The sequence below is a fragment of the Mobula hypostoma genome, chromosome 1 (genome assembly GCF_963921235.1).
Source record: "Mobula hypostoma chromosome 1, sMobHyp1.1, whole genome shotgun sequence".
NCBI lineage: Eukaryota > Metazoa > Chordata > Chondrichthyes > Myliobatiformes > Myliobatidae > Mobula > Mobula hypostoma.
Window position 1 is genome coordinate 158,208,091 of NC_086097.1, and position 13,069 is coordinate 158,221,159.

At 44.5% G+C, this 13,069-nt stretch overlaps 1 protein-coding gene across 6 annotated transcripts in view; it reads left to right on the forward strand.

The window, feature by feature from the left end:
• tsnare1 (T-SNARE Domain Containing 1) overlaps nt 1-13,069 on the forward strand; it is a 1,025,035-nt gene that overhangs the window by 75,428 nt on the left and 936,538 nt on the right. The window contains exon 1 of one of the 6 annotated variants that reach the window (XM_063040599.1): nt 5,140-5,181. The exons of the other annotated variants lie outside the window; for them this stretch is intronic. The gene's annotated coding sequence lies outside the window, so the exon portion shown is untranslated. Of the gene's footprint in view, nt 1-5,139; nt 5,182-13,069 lie in introns of those variants that run through there. 6 annotated transcript variants of the gene reach the window in all.

Genomic DNA, 13,069 nt, shown 5'->3' on the forward strand with positions numbered 1-13,069 from the left:
TACCTTTTAAAGAATGGGATAGATTGGGTATTAAACGATTTCAGGATTTGTTTGATAGAGGGAATATCTCTTCTTTTGTGCAACTTTCAATGAAATTTAACCTTTCCAATACCCACTTTTTTCGATTCTTACAGATTAGAGATTTTTTTTAGGATATTAATTACATACATTTCCTACAAGTCCAGATAAGAATATAATAGATACAATTTTTAATCTGAAACCCTTTGACAACGGTTCAATATCTTACATTTATGGTCTGCTGTTGGGACTGAAAAAGGCCTCTTTAGATAAAATTAAAGAAGACTGGGAAAAGGATTTACAGATTTTCATATCTGAAGAGAGCTGGAAGATTATTTTAAAATTGATTAATTCTTCATCATTATGTGCTTATCATTCTTTATTACAATTCAAAGTGGTACGTAGAGTTCATATGTCTAACGACAAGCTCTCTTGTTACTACGCTGATATTTCCCCTTACTATGATAGATGTAGTAATGGAGTGGCCACACTAATTCATATGTTTTGGACATGCCGGAGCCTTGAAAAATTTTGGAAAGATGTATTTCAAACTTTTTCTGTACTTTTCAATGTTAGTTTTAAACCCAATCCTTTGACTGCCATGTTTGGTATTGTTGAGGATAGTGCTATAAAACTGAAGCCATCTAATTTGTGGGTATTGGCCTTTATGTCTCTTATGGCTAGGAGCGTGATCTTGCTCAAGTGGAAGGAGGCAGCCCCGCCCACTCATGTTCAATGGCTATCTGATGTTATGTTGTGCCTTGATCTAGAGAAGATTCGTTGTTCAATTTCTGATTTTAAATATGATTTTCTGATGTTATGGGGACCCTTTCTGAGTTATTTTCATAATCTTTGAACTGTTATTAAAGTATGGATCTGAGCTATTATTATTATAATATTACATGGTAAAGTATTTCCATTTTTTCTTTCTTTTTTTACCAACCAGATCATTTTTGTAGTGGGGGTAGATTTATTTTTAATAAAATACAATTATTTTCACTTGTTATTTTTAATTTATTTCATTTCATAATTCAATCTTTTTTCTACATGGTTGATTTGGAATATGGGATACTGTGATCTTATTACTGTGATTTAAATGTAGTGTAATTCATATTACTTGTATCCTTATGAATTTTGTATTTGTATTTATGCAATTTATATAATATTAATAAAAATACTGAAGGAGAAACTAGGCAAATTACACATTTTCCCCAGTTTAATCTTCATTGGCCCACTATCGTCAGGAAGGAGGTTTAGAAGCATCAGGACTGGATAACAGCTTCTTCACTCAGGCTGAGATGAATGAATACCCAGATCCGATTGAAGTCTTATAACTAGGACAGTGAGCTGTTTACTGTTTAAATACTGCAATTATCTAATCTATATTTAGTTTCTTCAATACAGTAGAGACCACATTCTGAACATAGAAATCTGTATACTGAATTGGAAGAAGTACAAGTGAGTCTCTGATTCACTTCAAATTCAAGTCTATAATCATTTCTTGTATGACATGAAATTTATTTTGCGGCAGCAGTACAGTGTGAAGACATAAAATTACAGTAAGTTGCAAATAGTTTAATGGTTTAAAAAAAATTAGAATAATGAGGTAGCCTTCATGGAGCATTCAAAAATTGAATAGCAGAGAGAAAGCGATGTAGTGCCCTGGGAAAGGTTTCACTGCTAACGTAATGATCTTTCTGTAGAAGCAGTGTTTGGGTTATGGGCAGAGATAATGGGTGCTTTCGAATGTGTGCCATCCGATCAGGGGGAGCGGGTTTTTTTTTTGGTGTGTCTAACACCAGTGTGAGCTGGGGTCTTTGGTGGTTGATGGAGAGAGAAGATGCTGGAGAGAACCGGTTGTAGGATTCAACCTGGTGGGGAACCATGATTCGATGGACCAAGGTGCAAAGGGTATGTTAAACTATTGTCTGGTAAAGTGATTAAAATATGTGGTTATGAACACTGCAGGGATTGAGCAGTGGTGCGAAACTGTGGGATTACCGGTCACGAGAGTGAGAGTGAGAGTGTGTGTGTGTGTGTGTGTGTGTGTGTGTTGAGTTGGGTAGACGTTCATAGCCTCAAAGAATTGTTGATTAGGACTCTGTGTACCGTTGAAGCATTGGGAACAGTTACAATCGTGGAACTGAGGTTTGACAAGATGACAGGCAAAGACTTTGTTTTAGTTCAGACTAACGCTGATTCAATGGCAGTGGAACTGCCTGGTACTATTGGGGCCCTGGGAGAGGGGGGCCGTGGGCTGTCCACACTTTCCGGGAGGACGGGAGTGTGGAGACGAGGGAGCTGAATCGGAAACCGAGTTTCCCGTAGCTGGGGTCGGAGACTTTAAAGATAAGTTGCTCTTGTTTCTGTGGACAAGGGGAAGGAATGGTCTAATTTGGAAGGTTTAGTAAGCCGTCCAACAAGGAGTGAGCATTCTGAGTTAGTATCAGCCCTTATTCCCTGGTGAATAAATGGTCAAGTGCGCAGGTTGAAAGTCCCAGTTACTGTAGCCTCAGGATAACGCCCACCCCCGAAGGGGAAGCGGAGCATGAGACTTGGGTGGAGCAGACCCTTCAGATTCCGGATGAGCGGCAGTGCTCTGATGCTTTGAAAAGACAGCAACTGCTCTGCGAGGTCCAGCTGCTGATATAGTGAGATCCTTAAAGACACAGAACCCTTTGGTTATTTCCTTTGGCTCCATACAAGCACTAGAAAATGTTTTTGTCACTATGGGAAGCCCAACGGAGTTTATGATGGGGTTTCGGAACATGTTTCGGGGAAGGGAGAGAAACTTCCCACTGACATTTTTTGGCTAGAGAGACGGCTGAGTTGCTTGCAGTGTAGGGGGGACCATCCAAACGGCTGAGGTGCATCAGTTAAGAATGGAGCAAGTGGCGAAAGGCGCACAGTCACAGGACATGATTGTTTGGGGTCTCCAAATACCTTGTAAGATGCACCCCCCTTCCTTGTTAGTCGAGTTGATCAGAGAAGTAAGAGGGGAGGAGACTGCATCGGAGGCGTGGGAGTACTTCGTCAGCAGGGTACGGTGCCCCGGTAGTAGCCCCCGTTGCTGAAGTGACCTCTGATAGCCTACCCCCGGGGTGGTAAGGGAGCTCATGGCCAAGTTTAGGACTGTGATGTTGTCGTGGTTTTACAAATGACAAAGGGAGATGCCGAAGATTCTTCAAGAAATGTTTAAACTTTAATTTGCAAAGTAAAGCTGAGACAGTCAGTGGGCTAACCTTTGTAAGTCTGCCACTGAATGTCTGTCTGCCGGTTTTCACACAACAATTTTATAGCCCTTCTGGGTTAGCATACCGCTGTAAGTTTTACTCTAACTAATAAATCAATCTACTTGGTTAAATTCTTCTTTCTCAAGAGGTCAAAAGTACACAGGTTTCGTTCTAACTAATGAATCGATGGTTACATTGCAAAATACCATAGTAATCCCAGCACTCAGTAACAGACACTTAATGCATAGTAAAGGCATGGTCAACATCTGAATAAACACTTGATGTGCAATAAAAGCACACTTAAATAAACAGAGTACAGAGTACTTAGAAAACAGAGTACTACAATGTTTTTCCAATAATGTCTCAGTTGTTATTGGCAGGTGTGCCCACCCCGCATAACAAAGCCGACAGGGATTGGACCCACTGAGAGGGCTGCTAGTAAGCAGGGTCCCTCCAGTAGGGGAGTGACCGGTATTGTCTCCTATAACTGTGGGGAAGAGGGACACTTCAGGCGGGAGTGTGAAGGCCGGGAAAGCCTTTGGAGTGTGAGCTCCTGGGATCCTAAGAGGAGAGAGACATCAGGAAACTTAGAAGAGACTCAATGAGGGAATGGCCTGGCGTCTTGTGGGGGGGGGGCATGTTCCAATCAATATATCAAGGAACACCCTGAAGCAAAATTGAAATTTCTTACATCCTTCACATACATGAGTAAAAATCTTTACATTTTGTCTCTGTCTAAATGTACAATGTGCATTCATAGTAATTTATAATAAACTGCACAGTCAATGTAATCCAGAAATAGACTCAAATCAGTGTGAGTTAATCAGTCTGATGGCCCGGTGGAAGAAACTATCCCGGAGCCTGTTGGTCCTGGCTTTTATGCTGCGGTACCGTTTCCCGGATGGTAGGAATTGGAATAGATTGTGGTTGGGGTGACTGGAATCCCCAATGATCCTACGGGCCCTTTTTACACACCTGTCCTTGTAAATGTCCTGAATCATGGGAAGTTCACAATCTACAGATGCACTGGGCTGTCCGCACCACTCTCCAGAATCTTGCGATTAAGGGATGTCCAGATCCCTTACCAGGCAGTGATGCAGCCAGTCAGGATGCCCTCAATTGTGCTCCTGTAGAAAGTTCTTAGGACTCAGGGGGCCATAACAAACTTCCTCAACCGTCTGAGGTGAAAGAGGTGCTATTGTGCCTTTTTCATCATACAGCTGGTGTGTACAGAGCACGAGGTCTTCAGTGATGTGGATGCTGAGGAACTTGAAGCTGTTTAACCTCTCAACCCCAGATCCGTTGATGTCAATAGGGGTTAGCCCGTCTCTATTCCTCCTGTTATCCACAACTAGCTCCTTTGTCTTTGAGGTAGGGGTTGTTTTCTTGACACCACTGTATCAGAGAGATGACTTCTTCCCTGTAGGCCACCCTGTTATTGTTTGAGATTAGGCCAATCAATGTAGTGTCATCAGCAAATTTAATTAGCAGTTTAGAGCTGTGGGTGGCGACACAGTCATAGGTATACAGAGAGTAAAGGAGGGGACTTGGTACACAGTCCTGAGGGGCTCATGTGTTGAGAGTCAGAGGGGTGGAGGTGAGGAAGCCCACTCTTAACACCTGCTGGTGATCTGACAGGAAGTCCAGGATCCAACTGCACAAAGCAGGGTCAAGGCCGAGGTCTTCGAGCTTCCTGTCGAGCTTGGATGGAATTATGGTGTTGAATGCTGAACTGTAGTTCAAGAACAGAATTCTCACATGAGCATCCTTCTTTTCCAGATGTGTAAGGACAGTATGTAGAACAGTAGCTATTGCGTCGTCTGTCGATCGGTTGTGTTGGTCGGCGACCTGTAAGGGGTCCATTTTGGGTGGTAGCATGCTGCAGATGTAATCCTTGACCAGCCTCTCAAAGCATTTGCTTATTATTGAGGTGAGTGTGACAGGACACCAGTCATTCAGGCATGTTACCTTGGTCTTTTTTGGTACAAGGACAATGGTGAATAATTTGAAGCAGGAGGGCACTCTGCACTGGGAGAGGGAGAGATTAAAAATGTCTGTGAACACACCTGCCAGTTGTGCTGCGCACATCCTGAGTACTTGCTCTGGGATATCAGGAAAATCCCTATTCCTGAAGGCTTAGTGGGGCCAAGTTCCAGTGTATCACTACAGATCAAGGGTATTTATGCTAGAGCCATACTTTACACAGACTCTCAGGTTACTCTGCTGTACCATTCATGTTACAACCAGTATTCGACACATTTACCATTGACGCCACTCAGTGCACTAGAGATCTGGAGTCTCGGTATGGATGGCTAGCCGTATGATGGTTACTTGTTATTGAAGCTGGAGTTTTCGGAGGCAAATGTGGGAGTAGCTGATGTCCTTGATACATTAGTGTTGGTTTGTCCGGACCCAGTCGAGAAGAGTGAATCTTCAATTCTTTTGGGAATGAATACTCCTATTCTGAGGAGGCTAATGGGAGCCTGCAAGGAGAAGGTGAGAAGCTTGGAGAAAGCTTTCTGAAAATATTGTCCATTCACCCTGTGTTCCGAGCTGCTTTTGAGGAAGTGTGTGGCCGCACTGGGTGGGATATTGAGCATAAATAAGGGACTGTGTGGTACACCCAGTCCAAACCGATTGTGTTACAGCCTGGGGATGTAGCTAGAGTGACAGCAAACCCCAAGTTTCCCGGAGTGTCTGATGCCGACGTCCCCGGTTTAAGACCATGAAGAGGATTAACGCTTACCTGCTGGGGTACTGGTGAGGCTGAGACTGCAGAAGCCCTCAGTTGTACAGGTGAACAAGATGACAGTGATTGTTGGGAAGACCTTGGAGAGGGAGGTCACCCTCAGGTGGGGGATGCCAATGACACACCTTTCTGGTGACGGCAATGTCCAGTGTCCCGGTGAAACAAGCAGGGGAGAAACTCTCTCCAAAAAAGGGTAAGTTGACTGCCAGGTTATTCAACTTTGGGGACTCCCTGGTACCTGGAGGTTGAAAGAGGAGGTTGATAGAGAAGATGTTGAAACTAGGAGATGTCTTTTCTACTGTCGAGTTTGGTGTGGGTTGTTCCAAGGGCTCTCGCCACACCATCCAGGTGACAGAGGACACGCCGCCCAGAGAAAGGTTGTGGCAGCTGGTGCCTGCAGAGGTGGAGGATGTTTGGCAGCATCTGTGGAAACTGAAAGAAGCCAAGGTCATCACTGAGTTCAGAAGCCCTGATGTGTCTCCAATAGTAGGTGCCAAGAAGGAGAATGGGAAGATACAGATGTGTGTGGACCATTGGACTCCGAACAGGTGTACAGTCCCCGGCTAGTATACGGTCCTGAGAATCGAGGATGTGTTGGCTTACCTGTGATTTGCGAATTAGGTATTATCAGAAACAATGAGTGAGGCTGGCAAAGAGAAGACGACATTGATATGTCCTTCCAGTTTGAAAGGCTGCCCCAGGGCATATTGGGAGCCTCGATGACTTTCCAGCATGTCATAGAGAAAACTGTGGGGAATATGAACTTGTTTGAGGTGTTGGTGCACTTGGATGACCTCATTGTGTTCAGGTCCACTTCAGAGGAATATGTAGCAAGGCTACTGAAGGAGCTGGGCTGCCTGAAAGCTGAAGGGTTAAAACCTTCCCTGGACACGTGCCAGTTCTGCAAGATGTCTCCCAACAATGTTGGGCACATAGGCTCTCAATATGGAGTAGCTACTGATCCGTCTGACATAGAGGTGGTGACCACGTGTCCAAGGCCCCCGACGGTGAGTGCCCTGCACTTGTTCCTCGGATTCAGTGGGTACTATTGGAGGTTTGTGAAGGGGCTACTCTAAAGTGAGTCGCCCTTTAAATCAGCTTCTGTGGGGTTACCCTCCCTTGGGGAAGAAAGGAAGGAGGACAAAAGAAGAAGATGGTAAAGATCATTTTAGCCCTTTAGAGCCTTTTGGAGCAAGATGGGATGCGAAATCTGAAGAGGCCTTTCAGTTGCTGAAGGAGCTGATGACAAAAGTTCCTGTGTTGGCTTTTGCAGACCACCGATTGCTATATGTGTTGCATACAGACGCCAGCAAAGAGGGCTTGGGGTGTTCTGTATCAATATCAGGACACAGGGTTGAGACCTGTTGTGTTTGTCAACCGGAGTCTGTCAACCGTTTATTAAAATGACCCCACACTCCAGTTGGAGTTCCTGGTATTGAAATGGGTTGTGATGGATAAGCTAAGTGACTATCTATATGGTGCTAAGTTCGAGGTGAGGAAAGACAACAACCTATTAACTTGTATCCAGACCTCGGCGAAATTGGATGCCACAGGCCAGTGTTGGTTGGCAGAACTGTCTGCCTGTAATTTCAGCCTGAAGTACTTACTGGCCGTGGAGTTGGAACATCGATGCTGACACATTGTCCTGACATGTGTATGAAATGTTGAACAGGGACGGAGAGTGGGAGAGTTTTCCTGCCTCTGGAGTTAAAGCATTGTGCCAGTTTTCCATCATGGGGAAGGCAGAGGAGAGTCGAGGGCAGAATTGAGCAGTAGATCATTTGGGAGCTTCTGATGGACTCGTTCCACAAGCTTACTGCAATCTGATTGCTCTGAAGACAAAGTAGTTGCCTGAATTGCGTCCTGGGGAAGTGGCCGCCACTCAGCCAAGTGACCCATGTATAGGTACCATTTGGTCAGCGGTTGTGAAAGGGGACATCGCCCGAGCGGACAAGATGAAATACTCAGCGGTATCTCTACTACTGAGAGAATGGCCCAGATTGGAGCTGAGAAACCAGATTCTATACTGGGTCATGTCACCTCCTGACAGGCCTCAGCGTTCCCAGCTGATTCTGCCTGAGAAGTCTCAGAGGATTGTGTTGAAGTCACTTCATGATGATTCTGGTCATTTGGGGGTTGACAAGACTAATGGATTGGTCAGAGATCAGTTCTACTGGTCCCAAATGCAGCAGGAGATCGAAAAGTACTGCAGGTCGTGCATCCAATGTATATGGAGGAAGACGCTGCTTATGACGGTCGCTCTGTTCTCTCATTTACAGAGTGTGGGGCCACTTGATTTGGTGTGTATGGATTTCCTATCAATAGAGCCTGATGCCAACAAAGTGGCAAATATCTTGGTTATTAAAGATCAAGGCACCAGATATGTGCAAGCCTTCCCTACCAAGGATCAGAGGGCATCCATCATGGCCAGAGTATTATGGGAGAAGTATTTCATTCATTATGGTCTCCTCAGGCAGATACATAGTGATTAGGCATGGAATTTCAAGAGTAAGCTCATACATGAGTTACTGAGCATGCTCGGAGTCAAGAAGTCGAGGACTATGCCTTATCACCCACAGGGTGATCCCCAGCCTGAGAGGTTCAGTTGGACATTGCTGGACATGTTTGGAACCTTAGAGGTCAGTAAAAAAGAACGACTGGAGTCAACATATTGGGCATCTCGTCCACTGCTACAACCTTACACAGAATGAAGCTAATGGGTACTCGCTGTATTACCTGATGTTTGGGCATGAAGCGAGGTTGCCTATTGACCTCTGTTTTGGTACTGGCATGGAAGAAATTCACAGAGATCTGTCTGAAGTATGTGTCTGATATGAGAAAGGAGCCGCAAAAGGCTTATGAACCAGCTGAGGTCTTGGCTACTAAGCAGAATCAAGGAAATAAGAGGAGGTATTGAATTGACTTTATTTCGTTCATCCTTCACATACATGAGGAGTAAAAATCTTTACATTACGTCTCTGTCTCAATGTCCAATGTGCAATTTATAATTACTTGTAACAAATAGTATGTACAGTAGATATACAACAGAACAATAAACATAGCTTGGAAATACAATTGTGTTAGCATGAATTAATCTGATGGCCTGGTGGAATAAGCTGTCCCAGAGCCTGTTGGTCCTGGCTTTAATGCTGTGGTACCTTTTCCTGGATGGTAGCAGTTGGAACAGTTTGTGGTTGAGGTGACTCAGGTCCCCTATGATCCTTCAGGCCTTTTTTACACACCTTTCAGTGTAAATGTCCCGAATAGTGGGAAGTTTACATCCACAGATGCACTGGGCTATCTGCACCACTCTCTGCAGAGTCCTGCAATTGAGGGAAGTACAGCTTCCATACCAGCCAGTGATATAGCCAGTCAGGGTGCTCTCAATTGTGCCCCTGTTGAAAGTCCTGAGGATTTGGGAGCTCATGTCGAACTACTTCAACTGTCTGAGGTGAAAGAGGCACCTCTTTTCACCACACAGCCGGTACGTACAGACCAAGTGAGGTCCTCAGTGATGTGTATACCAAGGAACTTATGTCTCTTCACCCTCTCAACCCCAGATCCATTGATGTCAATAATGATTAGCCTGTCTCCAATCCTCCTGTAATCTATTACCAGCTCCTTTGTTTTTGCGACATTGAGGGAGAGGTCATTTTCTTGACAGATGACGACTTTTTAGGCTGCCTGGTTATTATTTGAAATAAGGCCAATTAAAGTAGTATCGTCTGCTGATTGGAGATTTGGGTGGTGACACAATCATGGGTGTACTGAGAGTTAAGAAGGGGTTGAGGACACAGCCCTCGGGCTCCTGTGTTGAGTGCCAGAGGGGCAGAGGTAAGGGAGCCCACTCTTAATATCTGCTAGTGATCTGACAGGAAGTCCATGATCCAGCTGCACAAGGGAGGGTGAAGGCCAAGGTCCCTGAGCTTGTCAAGGCTGTAGGGAATTATGGTGTTGAATGCTGAACTGTAGTCCAAGAACAGCATTCTCACATAAGCATCCTTGTTCTCCGGATGTGTACGGATGGTGTTTAGAACTGTAGCTATTGCGTCATTTATTGATCGGTTATGTCGGTAGGTGAATTGTAGGGGTCCAGTGTGGGTGGTAGCATGCTGCAGATGTAGTCCTTGACCAGCCTGTCAAAGCATTTGCTTATTATTGAGGTGAGTGTGACAGGCCGCAGTCGTTCAGATATGTTATCTTGGCCTGTTTTGGTACAGGAACAATGGTGGATAACTTGAAACAGGAGGGCACTCTACACTGGGAGAGGGAGAGATTAAAAATGCCTGCAAATACACCAGCCAGTTGTGCCGCACACACTCGGAGCACCCGCCCTGGGATGTCGGCCGGTTCTGCAGCCTAGCGACTGTCCACCCATTGGAAACATCTGCGAACCTCAGCCTCAGAGATGACCAAGGTGGAGGTCACCTCTGGGGCTCAGTGTTGGCGACAGTGATGAGCATGAAAAAGGCTAGGCTCTTCTGGGAGAGAGGCAGTGACGTTGGCAGCACCAATGCATTTAGCTTTGAAGTCTGCGAAGATGTACAGACCTAGTGATAAGCTGCGTGTGTTGTTGGTGGAGAGTTGTGTCTGGATCTTTTCCTTGTATAGTCGTTTTGCTGCCTCGATGACCTTGCTTAAATTGTAGCTGCATTTCTAGAGTATGATCAAAAAGTTAGGTTCTCCCAATTAATGCCTAGAGACTGAGTCCTTATAAAGAATTTGGGCTACCTGGGAAGCATAAGTTGGCTGACCGCGGGGCAGCTAACCCATATGTGGTGGAGAGACAGATGCCAAATATAACAGTTTTCCAGGTGAAGCCAGAGGATGGGAATAGACCTGTCAAGATTCTCCATCGTAACCACCTTCTACCTCTGGGGTAGGAGGTATGTGTTGACCCAGAGCCTGACCTGGGCCCTACTCCTAGTAAGAGGACTCTATGGTGACTTGAAGGACATGCAGTGAAAAGGTAGACCGGACCCACCCCTGAACATCATATGAACTCCGAGGATGAGGAAATGGGGATGAGGTATATGCTGCCCTCTGCAAGCTCCCCAATAATGACTAAGAGATTCCCAGCGCTTCTGATGCCAAGGTGGGTAAAATGGGGGGACTAGCAGTGGACAGGCAGGCTTGTACTTAGAAAATGATGGGAGGCTGGACTCTAAAGTAGTGGGGTATGAAGCAGAGCACAGCCAAGTGATGAGGGGAGCTGAGTTGTTGGGAGGCACAAGTAATGCTCAACGAAGCGCCCCCCCCCCCATGTTGACAGGAAAGAGCCCAAAGATGTCTGCTGCTGAAGAAGTAGATGATGGCGTAAGGAAGTCTCAAAGAGTCAGGAAACCCCCCAGACAGACTGGCCTATGTCGCGCCCAGGGAACAGGGTGTGGCACCCATCCCCTTGGTGAGATACGTCACTGCCATTTACGCCTGGGTTGGAGGTCCTGATATCATGAAATTTCTTTGAGACTTTGTGCTATTTATGAAGCAGTGATAAGTAATCTCAAAGTCATGAGGACATTATTAATTTTGTTGCGGGAAGGAGTGTAATACATGGGGGAAGGTTTCACTTCTGATGTAATGATCTTTCTGTAGAAGTAGGGTTTGGGTTATGGGTATGATAATGGGTGCTTTTGAATGTAAGCCATATAATCAGGGGAGCAGGTCTTTGCTGTGTGCCTGATACTGGTGTGAGCTGTAGAACTGGACCCGGTGGGGAACCGTGATTCGATGGAGCAAGCTGCAGAGGTCTCTTAAGCATTGTTGAATATGACTTTTGGAAGAGTTGAGCTCCAACTTGTGCATATTTGACTGTTTAATTATAATGAGCTTTTTTTGTTTTTTTTTCTTTTCTAATCCTTTAGTTAAGATTCATAAATATAATTTCTTTAATTGTATGCAGTGTGCTATCTGTTATTTCTTTGCACTGAGTTGTACCAGGGTAGCAAATTACACAGCATCCACACAAACCGGGGTTTTGGGTAGAAGAGCCGTCCCAGTCTCATGGGTTTGGCTGGACTGGAGTGTGTGTTCCCTAGACTTACGCAGCTCAAGGAAACCGGGGTTTGAGCTATGATTTGGTTGTTCAGTGCATCTTCTCCCTTATGGTGTTGATTAGAAAAGGGTGTACACTAGAGGGTCATTAATGATGGATAATGCCCACTTAGTTCCCTGGATGGTGAGAAGGGAAGAGATGGAAGGATAAGTCTGCAATTGTCGAGGAAAGTGCCTCATGGGCAGGGGAAGATGGTTACTGGTGGGAATGGAAGGGTGAACCAGGAAGTTACAAATGAGATGATTCTTGTAAGGTTGAAAGAGGAAGATCTTTCTGGTGATGGAATCTCCAATGTAGTAGAAATTGCAGAGAGTCATCTGTTCAGTGTGGAGGATGGTGGGGTGAAAGGTTAAGACCAAGGGTGAGAGTTGTCATGACCTTGCTGGTTCACTCTCCTTGAATTGAGGGGCTAAGATGCTCAATTATAATGTAAAAGTCTGTTGGTGTAATGAAGATTATAAATGTGGCCCTGCTATCATCATTCCTTACTTCAAATTAACAATTAAATGGAAAGCAAACGTGATTAATGCTCTATTATCTGCATCATTTTAAGAAAAAAGGATGCATTCTGAGACCTGCTTTCTTCATTTTAAGTGTGAATGAAATAAGAACTTAGCTCAGTTTTTCATCAAAAGAACCATTTTACTCTTCTCAGATATTTTGACCTCTCAGATGAATCCAGACTTGTATTGTTTTATGTCGGTGTTAGATTTTGTTGGATAGATCTCTTGGGGAATGTCAGAGTATATTTTTATTTGGTAAATGATACAATATAACTTTAGTTTAAGTTTTTATATTGTTGGAAAATAGTCTTGCTCTGCTTGAATTCTTGCAGTCCAATGTTATTTAAAGAAACTGTGAAATTAATATAGATGTAACAAATATTTAGGTCAAGATGCACATTTTTTTCCCCAAGGATTTTCTTAAATGGATTTCTCTTTGCTTGACCTCCTGATCCACTTTTAATTCTCCTTTATTCAATTATGACAGAGTCACTATATTTTTGATCTGTTT